Genomic DNA, 13,362 nt, shown 5'->3' on the forward strand with positions numbered 1-13,362 from the left:
CTTAACTAAATATGTTTGATTTTTTCTGCTTCACTCCTCTGCAGCGAGTTGCTATGTTAGAAGGGAGGTGGAATAGCAGATAGAGAGTGAATGACTACTTAGAACTCATGAACTGCAGAAATGAATTTTGTGTGGATTGATTCATTCATTCACAGAGGCAAGACCAGTGATGTCACAGTAGCTCAAATGACAGCAGTCTATTATTTATTTTTTACCTGTATCAGATCTCATCGGAACATTGTATTTAAGATATGTAATGAGCTCCACTTTTCTGAAATACAGTATGAGATAATAATGAGAGCTGCATGGAATGTGAGATTAATATATATTTTACATTTAGTTTAATTCTTAGGGTTTAGCGGTTCTTCAAAAGATGTTTGATATAATTTCTCACGTTTACAATTTTATATGTTGTTTCTAATCCACTACTTCACTTGACATCAATGGTTTGTGAACTGACTAAAGAGGGTTTATTTATCCTTGTTATCTGCAGGAATCACTTTAGTTGGTATGCAGCTTCACAGATAGAGCTTATCTGAATATAAATTCTGGGTAGAGGATCAACATTCTTCTTAAACCAATCTAATGAGGGAATGAACCTCCAAATGAGGACCAAATAATTCTGTCTCTTAGGAGAAATTCCTCATAGTTAATGGGATATCTCATAGGATATCATTACGTGATTTAAACGTTAACAAATACCCTAAACGGCCACCCATATGTAGTTTAAATGTATTTTTTTTAATTTTACACAATGTTAAAAACTCCTAAATCAGTATGTATTATAAATGGCTTATCTGAGAGTCCAATCATTGGATTATTGGACTATAGTGTAGTGAAGCAGTTTGTTCATCCTGCACTATCCTCACTTTGCAAACCTTGGACTTGGAAGTGACATTTCCATTGTTGAGTAAAGCAATAACATTTAGAGCACCTGTAGACAACATGTGGCTCTTTGAGCTTTGAAATGTGGAATAGTTGTCCAGGCGCTGGAAGGGGTAGATTGAGAAATATTCAGTTGACTGACTGAGAGCAGCCGTGTCTTGTGAATTCCTCTGAACAATCCAGAGAGGTCACAGTACCACAGAGAATCCAATCAGGGAAGGCAGAGAAGAGAGTGTAGTGTGCTTTACCTTCTTCTTCTGTGCGGGCAAGTAAGGGGGCATGTTAGATCTGATGGCATGTGAAGAGGCTGATGGACATATAAGGAGATGTGATGGCATCAGCGGAGAGCTGATGGAATGTGTGAAGGTCTGTAGGCATGTGGGGAAGTTGATTGGCACGTATGGAGTATATGGGAAGGTCTGATGGCATATATGGGAAATTTGGGTATATCTGATGGCATGTGGGAAAGTTAATTGGCATGTAAGGGTCGTATGGGAATGTCTGTTGGCATGTATAGGGAATTTTGAAAAATTTGATGTTACGTGGGGAGGATTTTATGATTATTCTGAAAAAATTTTCAATGTGTTGAATATTTTGTTTTTTGCTTAGCAAGATATTGTAAATGATGTTATATTTTCAATATATTTGTATACGGTATGTATGTGTATGTTTATACTGGGTATATGTATATGCACACACATATAAAAGATAAAGTTGGCTCTTTGCAGTACCTTTAGATATTTTTTTGTTCTTGGTCTCTGACTGGTTGGCCTCCACTGATCTAGAGCAACAGGCAATGGAAGCACAGTAGGGGAGACAACTTACGTGTTTTGTCCAGAACTTCATCAGGAGCGTAGCAATGTTTAATTAATTAATAAATACCACTTTGTGCTAGAGGACAGCTGGGGATGTGTATAGGGGCGAAGCTGACCACCAATCAAACCTGACTATTGGGAAATTTCATAAATAGATGAGAGAAGAAATACCACCCACTAAATGGTAGAGCCCAATTGGATGTGTATGTGTATTTATTAAAACATATTTAGAAATGTTCCCATGCTTTCCATTGCACCTAATTAGGGAGAAGTTCTGAGCAATTAGATACAAGGAAAATGTCATGAATAAAGTAATGGGAAACCTGTTCCCTTCTATTTCAATCATTGGTAGATCTATTCAGTCAGACTCTCGTTTAACTTGTAATAGTCATTTTTCATCATTAAATGGCTCACAGCAGGGAAACAATAGAGAAAGCAAAATTCACAATTTTTACATTGAAATAAAATGTTATTTATTTTCAGAAACCAGCAAGTTTCAATACATTTGTTATGTCAGATATCTCAATTATTTATTATAGATGACCACAAATCATAATAGCCAACAGTTTCTAATTTCCAAGCACATTCCAAGTTTTGAAAGATTATTTTTCTGGAGATGTCCCTATTTTTCAACATTGGTAGAATATAGAGATGAGGGAACACCTGTTGAATACCCAGTATGCCTCCCCAGCTTCAATTCTGAAAGCAACGACAGCTATTGCCCTCTTATGCACATATACACACTTATGCACACTCCATTACTCTTTCCTCTCCCCTGTCTACCTGCCACCTGGATCCCATCTCCTTTTACCTCCTTTGCTTGACTGATGATCTTCTCTTGGCTAAATCCAGGGGTCACTTCTCCCTGCTTATCCTCCTCAATCTCTCTGTGGCGTTCAATGTCATGGACCACCTCCTCCTATTGCAGACCCTTCTTTCTCTCAGACTCTCTTTCTCTGTCCTTGCATGGTTTACCTCATACCTTGCCAACAGCTCCTTCTCTGTATCCACCTCTGGCTCATTCTCCCAACCCTTTGCTCTCCCTGTATGAGACCCTCAGGGCGCTGTTCTTGGCCTCCTTCACTTTTCATTGTACTCTACTTCCCTTGGTAATCTCATCACTTTCTTCAGTCTCCAGTATCACCTTTATGCAAATAACATTCAACTCTACCTCTCTTCCACTGATCTTTCCCCCCCATCCTCTCTTGTGTATCTGACTGTCTTTCTGCCATGTTCTCTTGGATGTCCTCACGTTTTCTCAAGATTAACATTTCCAAAACCAAACTCATCATCTTCCTTCCTTCTAGATCTTCATCCCACAATGATCTCTCTATCACTGTTAACAACACCACCATCTCATCTATTCCCCAACTCCACTTCCTTGGTTTCATTCTCGACTCCTTCCTCTCTTTTGTTCCCCCATTCAATCTCTTGCCCAATCCTGTCACTTCCAACTACGCAACATAGCCCACATTTGGCCCTTCCTATCTTAGGATGCCACCAAAACTATTATTCATGCCCTCATCATTTCCTGTTTTGACTACTGTAACCTTCTCCTCACTGGTCTACCTCACTTTCACCTCGTCCCCTTCGTTCTAAATTCAACGCAGCTGTAAAACTTATTTTCCTTTAGCGCTGCACTTCTTCTGCCTCCCCTCTCTGCCTGGCTTTACAGTGGCTCCCTTTCCCCTACAGAATCCTCTTCAAGCTCCTCACCCTCACCTACAGAGCCTTCTCACTCTACACTGTCCCATATATCTCCAACCATCTGTCCATTCACACTCCCACCAGTTCCCTGCATTCGGCCAATGACTGTCGTCTCACCACCTCATCCAACTCAAGAAGTCAAGATTTCTCCCAGGCTTCCCCCCTCCACTGGTATGACCTCCTACCTTTTATCCAACTGTCCCCTAATCTATGACCCTTGAAACAGTGCAGTCAATCTGGAGGCATGGACATTTTCTGCAGGCTCCCATGAATTTTCTTCTGGACCATATCCCCTCCATTTTACCAAATATTGTAATTTATTTCTGTGCATTCTGGAGTCCAGGATCTCTTCAACAATAAATTCTTCTTCTCCTTCCACCATGACTGGTGGTGGTGGGGCAGAAATCCGGCCAGGAAAGGGGTTGTCTCGAAAGGGTTTGAGCAGGGAAGTATGAAATACCGGATGTATTTTCATAGAGGTAGGAAGATCTAAGCAGAAGGCAACTTGACCAATTTGGGATAGAATTTTGAATGGCCCAATAAACTTTTGACCCAATTTTGGTGAGGGCATCCGCTATTTAAGGTTTTTAGTGGATAACCAGACCTTGTCTCCAACATGATAATTGGGTGCAGCTCTACGGTGTCTGTTGGCAGCTTGTCTGTAATGTTCCTGGGCTTCTCTCAAATTTTCAATAAGCCTTTTTTGAACTTCTTGTAATGTTCTGATTCTATCAGTTACTGTTGGAATTGATGTGGAAACTGGGAGATTTGGAATAAACGTTGGATGGAGTCCAAAGTTGGCAAAGAAAGGTGTCTGGGAAATTGAACTGTGTTCAGAGTTATTATAAGAAAATTCAGCAGTGGGAAGAAAATTCATCCAATCATCTTGAAGGTAACTAATAAAACATCTCAAATATTGTTCAAGTGTCTGATTAGTCCTTTCAGTCTGTCCATTAGACTGTGGGTGGAAAGCGGAGGACAGATTCATTTTTATTCCCAAAGCAGTACAAAAACTTTTTCAGAGCTTAGAAGTGAACTGAACACCACGATCAGAGACTATGTCATCAGGGATGCCATGAAGCTTAAATATTTCCTGAATTAGAAGCTCTGCAGTCTGTTCAGCAGTAGGTACTCCTCTAGCAGGAATAAAATGAGCCATCTTAGTTAGACGGTCCACTACCACCAGAATTGTTGTCATCCCTTTCGAAGGAGGTAGATCAACTATGAAATCTACCGAGATAGAGCTCCAGGGACGAGATGGAATTGGAAGAGGTTGTAGCAAACCTAGTGGTGAGGAGCGAGGAGTCTTGTTTCGGGCGCATGTCAGACACGATGAAACATATTTTTTAACATCGCTTTTACACTTTGGTCACCAGAAGGAACGTGTCAACAATTCTTGAGTCCTGTATACTCCTAAATGTCCAGCGGGTTTGGAATCATGGACTAATTTCAGTACTTCAATTTGTACTGTCTCTGGTACATAAAGGCGATGAAGCTGAGTCCAGTAGCCATTATTAAAAGTTAAATTAACATCTGAAGTAGGACTTCTGAGGAAAGGATCAGTGTTATAACCTTTCTTCAAAAGAGAGAGTAAATCCGTAGGAACAGTTGCCCCTAAGAAGTTGTGCTTAGGTAGGATAGTCTTTCCAGAATCCTTTTCTAGATGCAGATCGGAGAACATTCTTGAGAGTGCATCAGCTTTACCATTTCTGGATCCGGGTCGGTAAGAAATTATGAAGTTAAAGCGAGAGAAGAATAAAGTCCATCTGGCTTGTCTAGGAGACAAATGTTTAGCGGTGCGTAAAAATTCAAGATTTCTGTGATCAGTAAGGACTGTCACAGGGTGGATAGAACCCTCAAGAAGGTGTCTCCATTCTGAGAAAGCACACTTAATGGCCAGTAATTCCTTGTTCCCAATATCATAATTTTTCTCAGCGGATGTCATCTGGCGAGAAAAATAAGAACAAGGATGCAACAACATCTTCTCGCCGGCACGTTGAGAAAGAATTGCTCCCACTGCAGAATCAGAGGCATCAACTTCGACAATAAAGGGTAATTCAGGATTTGGATGTATCAGGATTGGTGCTGATGTGAAAAGAGTCTTAAGTTGGGTAAAGGCTTCTTGAGCTTCAGGTGACCATTCAAAAGGAACGCCCTTCTTTGTAAGTTGCGTAATAGGAGAAACGATTCCAGAAAAGTTTCTTATGAATTTTCGGTAAAAATTGGCAAAACCAATAAACCGTTGTACTTGTTTTTCGTTCTTAGGTACAGGCCAGTTAATGACTGCATCGATCTTACTGGGATCCATGCTCAGACCATCAGGGGAAATTATATATCCTAAGAATTGAATCTTGGCTTGTTCAAATTCACACTTTTCCAATTTGATATACAATTGGTTCCTCCGAAGTCTTTCGAATACAGTACAGACATGTTTGCAATGTTCCTCCAGATTATCAGAGAATATAAGAATGTCGTCCAGATAGGCAACAACAAATTGATCTAATAAGTCTCTTAGGATATCATTGATGAAATGCTGAAAAGTTGCAGGGGCATTACATAGGCCAAAAGGCATGACCAAAGACTCAAAATGTCCATATCTTGTCCGGAAGGCGGTTTTCCACTCATCCCCGGGTCGAATACGAACAAGATTGTATGCCCCACGCAAATCAAGCTTTGTAAAGATCTTTGCCTTCTGTAGCCTCTCCAACAATTCAGGAATTAAGGGGAGTGGATAACGATTCTTAACTGTAATCTTATTGAGTTCCCTATAATCGATACAGGGGCGTAAGGTAGAATCTTTCTTTTCAACAAAGAATAAGGCGGCACCAGCAGGTGAAGTAGAATGGCGAATGAAGCCTTTGTTTAAGTTTTCATCCAGAAATTCCCGAAGGAATTTTAACTCCGGTTCGGATAGAGAATAAAGTCGTCCAAAAGGTATGGATGATCCTGGTAGCAGCTCAATAGGACAGTCTTAAGGGCGATGTGGAGGTAATATATCTGCATTCTTTTTATCGCAGACATCTGAAAATTCACTGTATTGCAGGGGCAATTTCGAATCTTTAGAAGGAAGTTCGGTGACCTGCTGGTCTACAGATACCACAGTTCTAGATGGGCAGTTTAGTTTGCAGTGCTCAGAAGGAAAGGATAAAGTGAGAGTATCCCAGTTGACAGAAGGATTATGGGTAGACAGCCAGGGGATTCCCAGTATTATGGGAAATTTAGGTGAAGCAATCAAATGAAAGCTTATAGCCTCCTGATGCCCTGGTTCAATAGTCATTTGTAGCTGGATTGTTTCGTGAGTTACTGGCCCAGAAGACAAAGGGGATCCATCTACAGTCTCCAAATTTACAGGAGCTTGTGTACTCTTTGATTCAATGCAGTTTTTCTGTGCAAAGGTGATATCCATGAAATTGCCACCAGCACCCGAGTCAAGCATAGCCAAACTGCAAATTAAAAGAGACCCGGATGAAAGTGTTATTGGGATAACAAAATGTGATTGTTGAGGCAGAGGATCTCCATTTTCATGAGCCAAGGGGTTAAGTGATTGCAAGATGGAACTGGATTGACTAGACTCTTTGGAGTCCATTTGCTTTAAGTCAGTCATAGCGATGGTCTGGCGAATCTTATTTGGGCAAGTGAAGGCATAGTGTCCTTGCTCACCACAATATAAACAAAGATTCTCCTCCCGACGTCTCTGTTTCTCATTAAAACTGAGTGGTTTCCTAATTGCATCAATGTGCATTGGTTCGGGAGAGATGCTTGGATTGTCTGATGGTGCAGCTTTGAACACTGTAGGTCTATTAAACTGATGCAAATTACTGCTCATACCGAAGGCTCTTAATCTTTAATTTTTCCTCTCACTTAGCCTTTGATCAATATGAATGCACAGCTGGATAAAATCGTCCAGATCATCAGGGGTGTCTACTCTGGCCAGTTCATCCTTTACTTGCTCAGAAAGGCTGCGACGGAACTGATTTTTTTTTGCAGAATCATTCCATGTAGTGTCTGCAACCAAGCATCGGAATTCATCGGTATACTCAGCCACCGAGCGTCTTCCTTGTCGCAGTCTATGGAGTTTAGCTTCAGCGGTGGCACATCGGTTAGGATCATCAAAGACTTGCCCCATGGCGGACGTAAACAAATCCAGATCTTGCAGAATAGCACTGTCTTGCTCAATGTAAGGAGAGACCCAGGCTAGGGCTTCCCCTATCAGGAGATTGATTATGAAGAAGATCTTCATATTATCATCTTTGAACTGTGTAGGTAACATGTGAAAATAAATGTTGCACTGATTTAAGAAGCCTCTGTATAACCGACGATCGCCACAGAATTTTGTAGGCAATGGTGGACGCGAAACTTGTGCAGCAGTGGCGTCATAATCTTTTAATTCTTTCTGCAATTGAGCTATTTGTTTCTGCTGAGCTTCAACAAGGACTTCTAGTTCTCTGAACTTGTTCTGAGAAATGCAGGCAAACTCTTGCAACTCCTTTACTTGGTTTTTCAGAGTATTTAGCGCAGCCTGATTATTCTGTCACGGTCCGGACACTGGATAGGAGCCCAGTGGCAGGGAGGAAGGCTGGCTAACAGGAGATAAGATGGAAGAAAGGTCAAACAAGCCGGGTTCGGTACACAGAGAGGCGTAGCGGTCCAAAGGTTGAGGCAGAAGCGTAGTGGAGGGCAAGCCGAGGTCGGTACACGTGTAGTAAATGCAGGTAGACAGGAACAGCAACAGGAGCAGGAGCTAGATCACAGGCACAGAGCACAATAATCAGGCACTGGAGACAGGAACTGGCTAGGCTTTTATAGGAAGTCAAGGGGTGGAGCTAAGGCATGCTGGAAGATCAGGAGATCACTGAATAAAGACAAGGAACTGTCCAGCAGCCAGAATAGCTCAGTCAGCAGAGCAGCAGTCCACGGAGACAGAAGCCCTGGGTTCAAATCCTGACATTATGTTTTGTATATATTAATACACCTGGGGGTAAATGTATCAAACTGCGAGTTTGCCAGTATGTTTAAATCGCGGCAAATCGCGGGTTTACCGGCGATTTTTTAAAAAAAAAATGGAAATGTATCAAGCTGCGATTTTGACACTCATGTTCAAAATCGCTGGTCATCTCTGGCGATTTTGAGCGATGTAAACACTCCCGAGTTTAGCTAACTCTCCTGTGTTTGGCAAACTCTCCTGTGTTGTAACAGTGAGTTGTAAACACATCACTGTTACACTGACCTGTCATACAGCTGCCAGAGCTCCGGCAGCTGTTAAAATGTTAAAGAACAGATAAAAGTTTAAAAAAAAAAAAAAACGTGGGGTCCCCCCGCTATTTATGCTTAACCCTAGTGCTGCCTGACTAGTGCTGGTCCCGTGAAAATCGGGGAAAAATTTTGCGTGGGGTTCCCCCGATTTTCACTTTACCAGCACTAGGCAAACCAGCCAGGGTTGGCGGCACTATAGCAGGGGGACACGCGGCAGGGGTCCCCCTGCCATAATGACTAACCAACCCTAGACTGTTCAGCGCTGGGCTGGATTCCCTAGGGAGTGGGGTCCGCTGAATAAAACGAGCGGGCCCCCACCTAGAAAGAACCAGCCCAGTGCTGATAGCACTAGGGCTCTTCCTACCACCCCTGGGCTGTGGGTAGTAGGGTAATACGGCGTAAAGTAGTTAAAAAAACAAACTGACACCAATTTTGTTTGTGGAAATACAAGTCCCAGCCAGCCAGGTTGCCAAAAAACAGTGTGGCAATGTAACAGTGATGTGTTTGTACAACAAGCTGCTATCAAGCAGCGTGTTGTATCTGGCGTGTTTTGAAGCAAACTCTCCTGAGTTTGCTAACTCGCAGCTTCATACATTTGAGAGCTGTATAGCTGCAGTGGCAAACAGTCGGGAGTTTGATCACTGGCGATTTTGCAAACAGCGATTTTGACAGAAGCACAACTCTGGCGATTTTGCATGAAATCTCAGCTTCATACATCGGCTAGTTTCAACTCTCCTGAGAAAATCGCTGGAGTTGCAAACTCGCAGCTTGATACATTTACCCCCTGGTGCAGGGCCGGACTGGCCATCTGGCACTTCTGGCAAATGCCAGAAGGGCCGATGGCCAGATGGGCCGGTTGCTAGCTGGCCGGCCCCATCGCTCAGCACACAGACTGTCATGCCAGAATTCAGCATGACAGTCTGTGTGCTGAGCAGTGGGGTCGGCACTACACTTACTTCCTGGTGTGGTCGCTCCTCCCCTCTCTTCTATGAATGGCTCTGGAGATGTCACATGGGACGAGCACCATGTGATAGGTGCCGTCCCATGTGTTAGGAGAGACTGTACAGCGCGCTGCGGAGCGCACAAGGTAAGAGGGAGGGGGTAGTTTGTGTGACAGGGGAGCTATATGTGGACAGGGGAGCTATATTTGTGACAGGGGATCTATATGTGTGACAGGGGATCTATATGTGTGACAGGGGAGCTATATGTGTGACAGGGGAGCTATATGTGTGACAGGGGAGCTATATGTGGACAGGGGAGCTATATGTGTGACAGAGGAGCTATATGTGTGACAGGGGATCTATATGTGTGACAGGGGATCTATATGTGGACAGGGAAGCTATATGTGGACAGGGGAGCTATATGTGTGACAGGGGAGCTATATGTGTGACAGGGGAGCTATATGTGTGACAGGGGAGCTATATGTGTGACAGGGGAGCTATATGTGGACAGGGGAGCTATATGTGTGACAGGGGAGCTATATGTGTGACAGGGGAGCTATATGTGTGACAGGGGAGCTATATGTGTGACAGGGGAGCTATATGTGTGACATGGGATCTATATGTGGACAGGGGAGCTATATGTGTGACAGGGGAGCTATATGTGTGACAGGGGAGCTATATGTGGACAGGGAAGCTATATGTGGACAGGGGAGCTATATGTGTGACAGAGGAGCTATATGTGTGACAGGGGATCTATATGTGTGACAGGGGATCTATATGTGGACAGGGAAGCTATATGTGGACAGGGAAGCTATATGTGGACAGGGGAGCTATATGTGGACAGGGGAGCTATATGTGTGACAGGGGAGCTATATGTGTGACAGGGGAGCTATATGTGGACAGGGGAGCTATATGTGTGACAGGGGAGCTATATGTGTGACAGGGAAGCTATATGTGTGACAGGGAAGCTATATGTGGACAGGGGAGCTATATGTGTGACAGGGAAGCTATATGTGGACAGAGAAGCTATATGTGGACAGGGGAGCTATATGTGTGACAGGGGAGCTATATGTGGACAGGGGAGCTATATGTGTGACAGGGGAGCTATATGTGTGACAGGGGAGCTATATGTGTGACAGGGGAGCTATATGTGTGACAGGGGATCTATATGTGTGACAGGGGAGCTATATGTGTGACAGGGGAGCTATATGTGTGACAGGGGAGCTATATGTGGACAGGGAAGCTATATGTCTGACAGGGGAGCTATATGTGTGACAGGGGAGCTATATGTGGACAGGGGAGCTATATGTGGACAGGGGAGCTATATGTGTTACAGGGGATCTATATGTGTGACAGGGGAGCTATATGTGTGACAGGGGAGCTATATGTGTGACAGGGGAGCTATATGTGTGACAGGGGAGCTATATGTGTGACTGGGGAGCTATATGTGTGACTGGGGATCTATATGTGTGACAGGGTATCTATTTATTTGTGTGACAGGGTATCTATTTATTTGTGTGACAGGGTATCTATTTATTTGTGTGACAAGGTATGATTATAGTGTAACAAAAAATAACACAGAATTTACTGACAGGCGCCAATAAAAATGGGATCGACAAAGTTAAAAAATATATAAATCAAGCACTGAATGACAATGAATACAAATTACCAAAAAAATAACCCCCCAAAAAATATCCAAAGAATGACCTTTATGATTATAGTGTGTATGTGTGTAACAGTATAACTATAGTATGTGTGTGTGTGTGTGTGTGTGTGTGTGACAGGTTATGATTATAGTGTGTATGTGTGTAACAGTGTAACTATAGTATGTGTGTGTGGGCCGGTGTATGACCATAATGTGTGTATGGGTAGCTCTTAATATAATGTGGGAGGTAGGCTGTTAATCTAATAGGGAATTGCAGGTGGGGGCTAATTATTGGGTGCTATTCTATTTGTGGGGTGAAGATGGGGCAATTTAATAGTGGGGCCTATCAATTTCAGATGGGGTGATTGGATTTTTAATTTAATGCTGGGGTGCTTTGGAGAGAGGGAAATAGTTTTATTTATTAAATGGGAATACTATTTAATGTCAGGGCTAGTTGGAGGGAAATAGATGTATTTATCAAATGTGAATACTAGTACTTTAATGTTGTGGCTGCAGTGAGGCCTAATTTTAAAACATGGATGCTATATTGATTTAACACCAGGGCTAAATTTCATCTGCTCATTTTTTTCTCCAAATAGGGCATCCAACATTCCAGGATCCAGACAAGCAGCAACTGATCTAAAGACACCAGCAGCCACAAGTGGTGACCATGACAAGACAGGTAGGAGAGACCAGGACAGTCTGCCAACTGTTCTGAATTTGATGGGTGACTGTCCCACTTAGTCAGGATTTGGTCTGACTACAAGGACAGTTGGGAGATATGTCCTGCTTCACACTGTACTGCTTGTTAAGGCAGAACTGCGTGCACCTAACAGTTGTGCACACTGTATTGCCTTTGTATTTGTCAAAAATTTGTCTAATAGCCAAATTGCATCATAGGAGCCCCCCTGACTTGAGTGCCCGGGCCGCCCGAGCCTTAATCCAGTTGGTCAACAGGAGGATCTGTGCTCCGTCCCGGACAGGGCACAGCCTGCAGAGCAAGCCGAGGAGCTCTAAAGATATTTATTAATCTCATGAGACTAAGAGCTTCCCTGCTCACTCTACAGGAATGTCAGCAGCATCAGAAGCATAGATAAGTACAGTGGGCTGGGGGTGTCATAATGTATCTGGGGGGTGGCGTAATGTGGATGGGGAGGGTCTGATAAATGTAATGTTTTATTATAATGTATGTATCAACGCACCATTTTGACCACGCCCCCAACATAATGTAGCTACGCCTTTGGCGGCACCGCCACTGCACTGCGGCACACATTTTTTTTTTCCAGCTTATCAACAGAGGTGGGCCTGTGTGCTTTAAATGCCAGGGCTGATTTTTAGTCCCAGTCCGGCCCTGCCCTGGTGTATTAATATATGCATTGGCAACTCACGATTCCCATCATCTCAATGCTTGTGAACATTATACTAAAAATGAGACAACATTACATAAAAGAACAGCAGAGAAAGATCTTGACATAATGTTTATGTAATATTTTAACAGAGTGTGGCATTCTACTGTGCAATAGCACATAATTGCAAATATAATAATTCCAGACATTTTAAAAAAGAGTTTTGGTGATGAAAAGAGTTTTAAATAAAGCAAAGATAATATAACAAATTCAATGAAGCACACTTTATGACTCAAAAAATGTTTTATTTCACCTATCTTTCCCTGTAGTGCCTTATGGATATCCTGATTTCTTAAGGTGTATATAATTGGATTTATCAATTGAGATGCCACAACATACACTCATAATAATCCTTTATTGATGTGAGTAGTTTGTCCCCCAGCTGGAAATACATAGATACTTATAAATGCTCCATAGTAAATAGTAGAGATGCTCACTGACCCCTGTGTTTTGGTTTTGTTTTTGGTTTTGGATCTGGATTACCTGGATTACCTTTGTGTTTTGGTTTTGGGTTTGGTTTTGCAAAACCACCCTTGCGTATTTTGGTTTTGGTTTTCTTTGGTTTTGTTTTGCTATTTTCATTAAAAATCAATGTTTTTGGCCCTAAAATAACCAAATTTAGTGCTCCACCTGTTTCTAGGATAAGTAATTTAATTGTAAATCTAATAAATTATCCAAAAAACAGTTTATTTCCTGGCAGGCCTTCATTA

This window comes from Mixophyes fleayi, chromosome 1 (assembly GCF_038048845.1).
Source record: "Mixophyes fleayi isolate aMixFle1 chromosome 1, aMixFle1.hap1, whole genome shotgun sequence".
NCBI classification, from domain to species: domain Eukaryota; kingdom Metazoa; phylum Chordata; class Amphibia; order Anura; family Limnodynastidae; genus Mixophyes; species Mixophyes fleayi.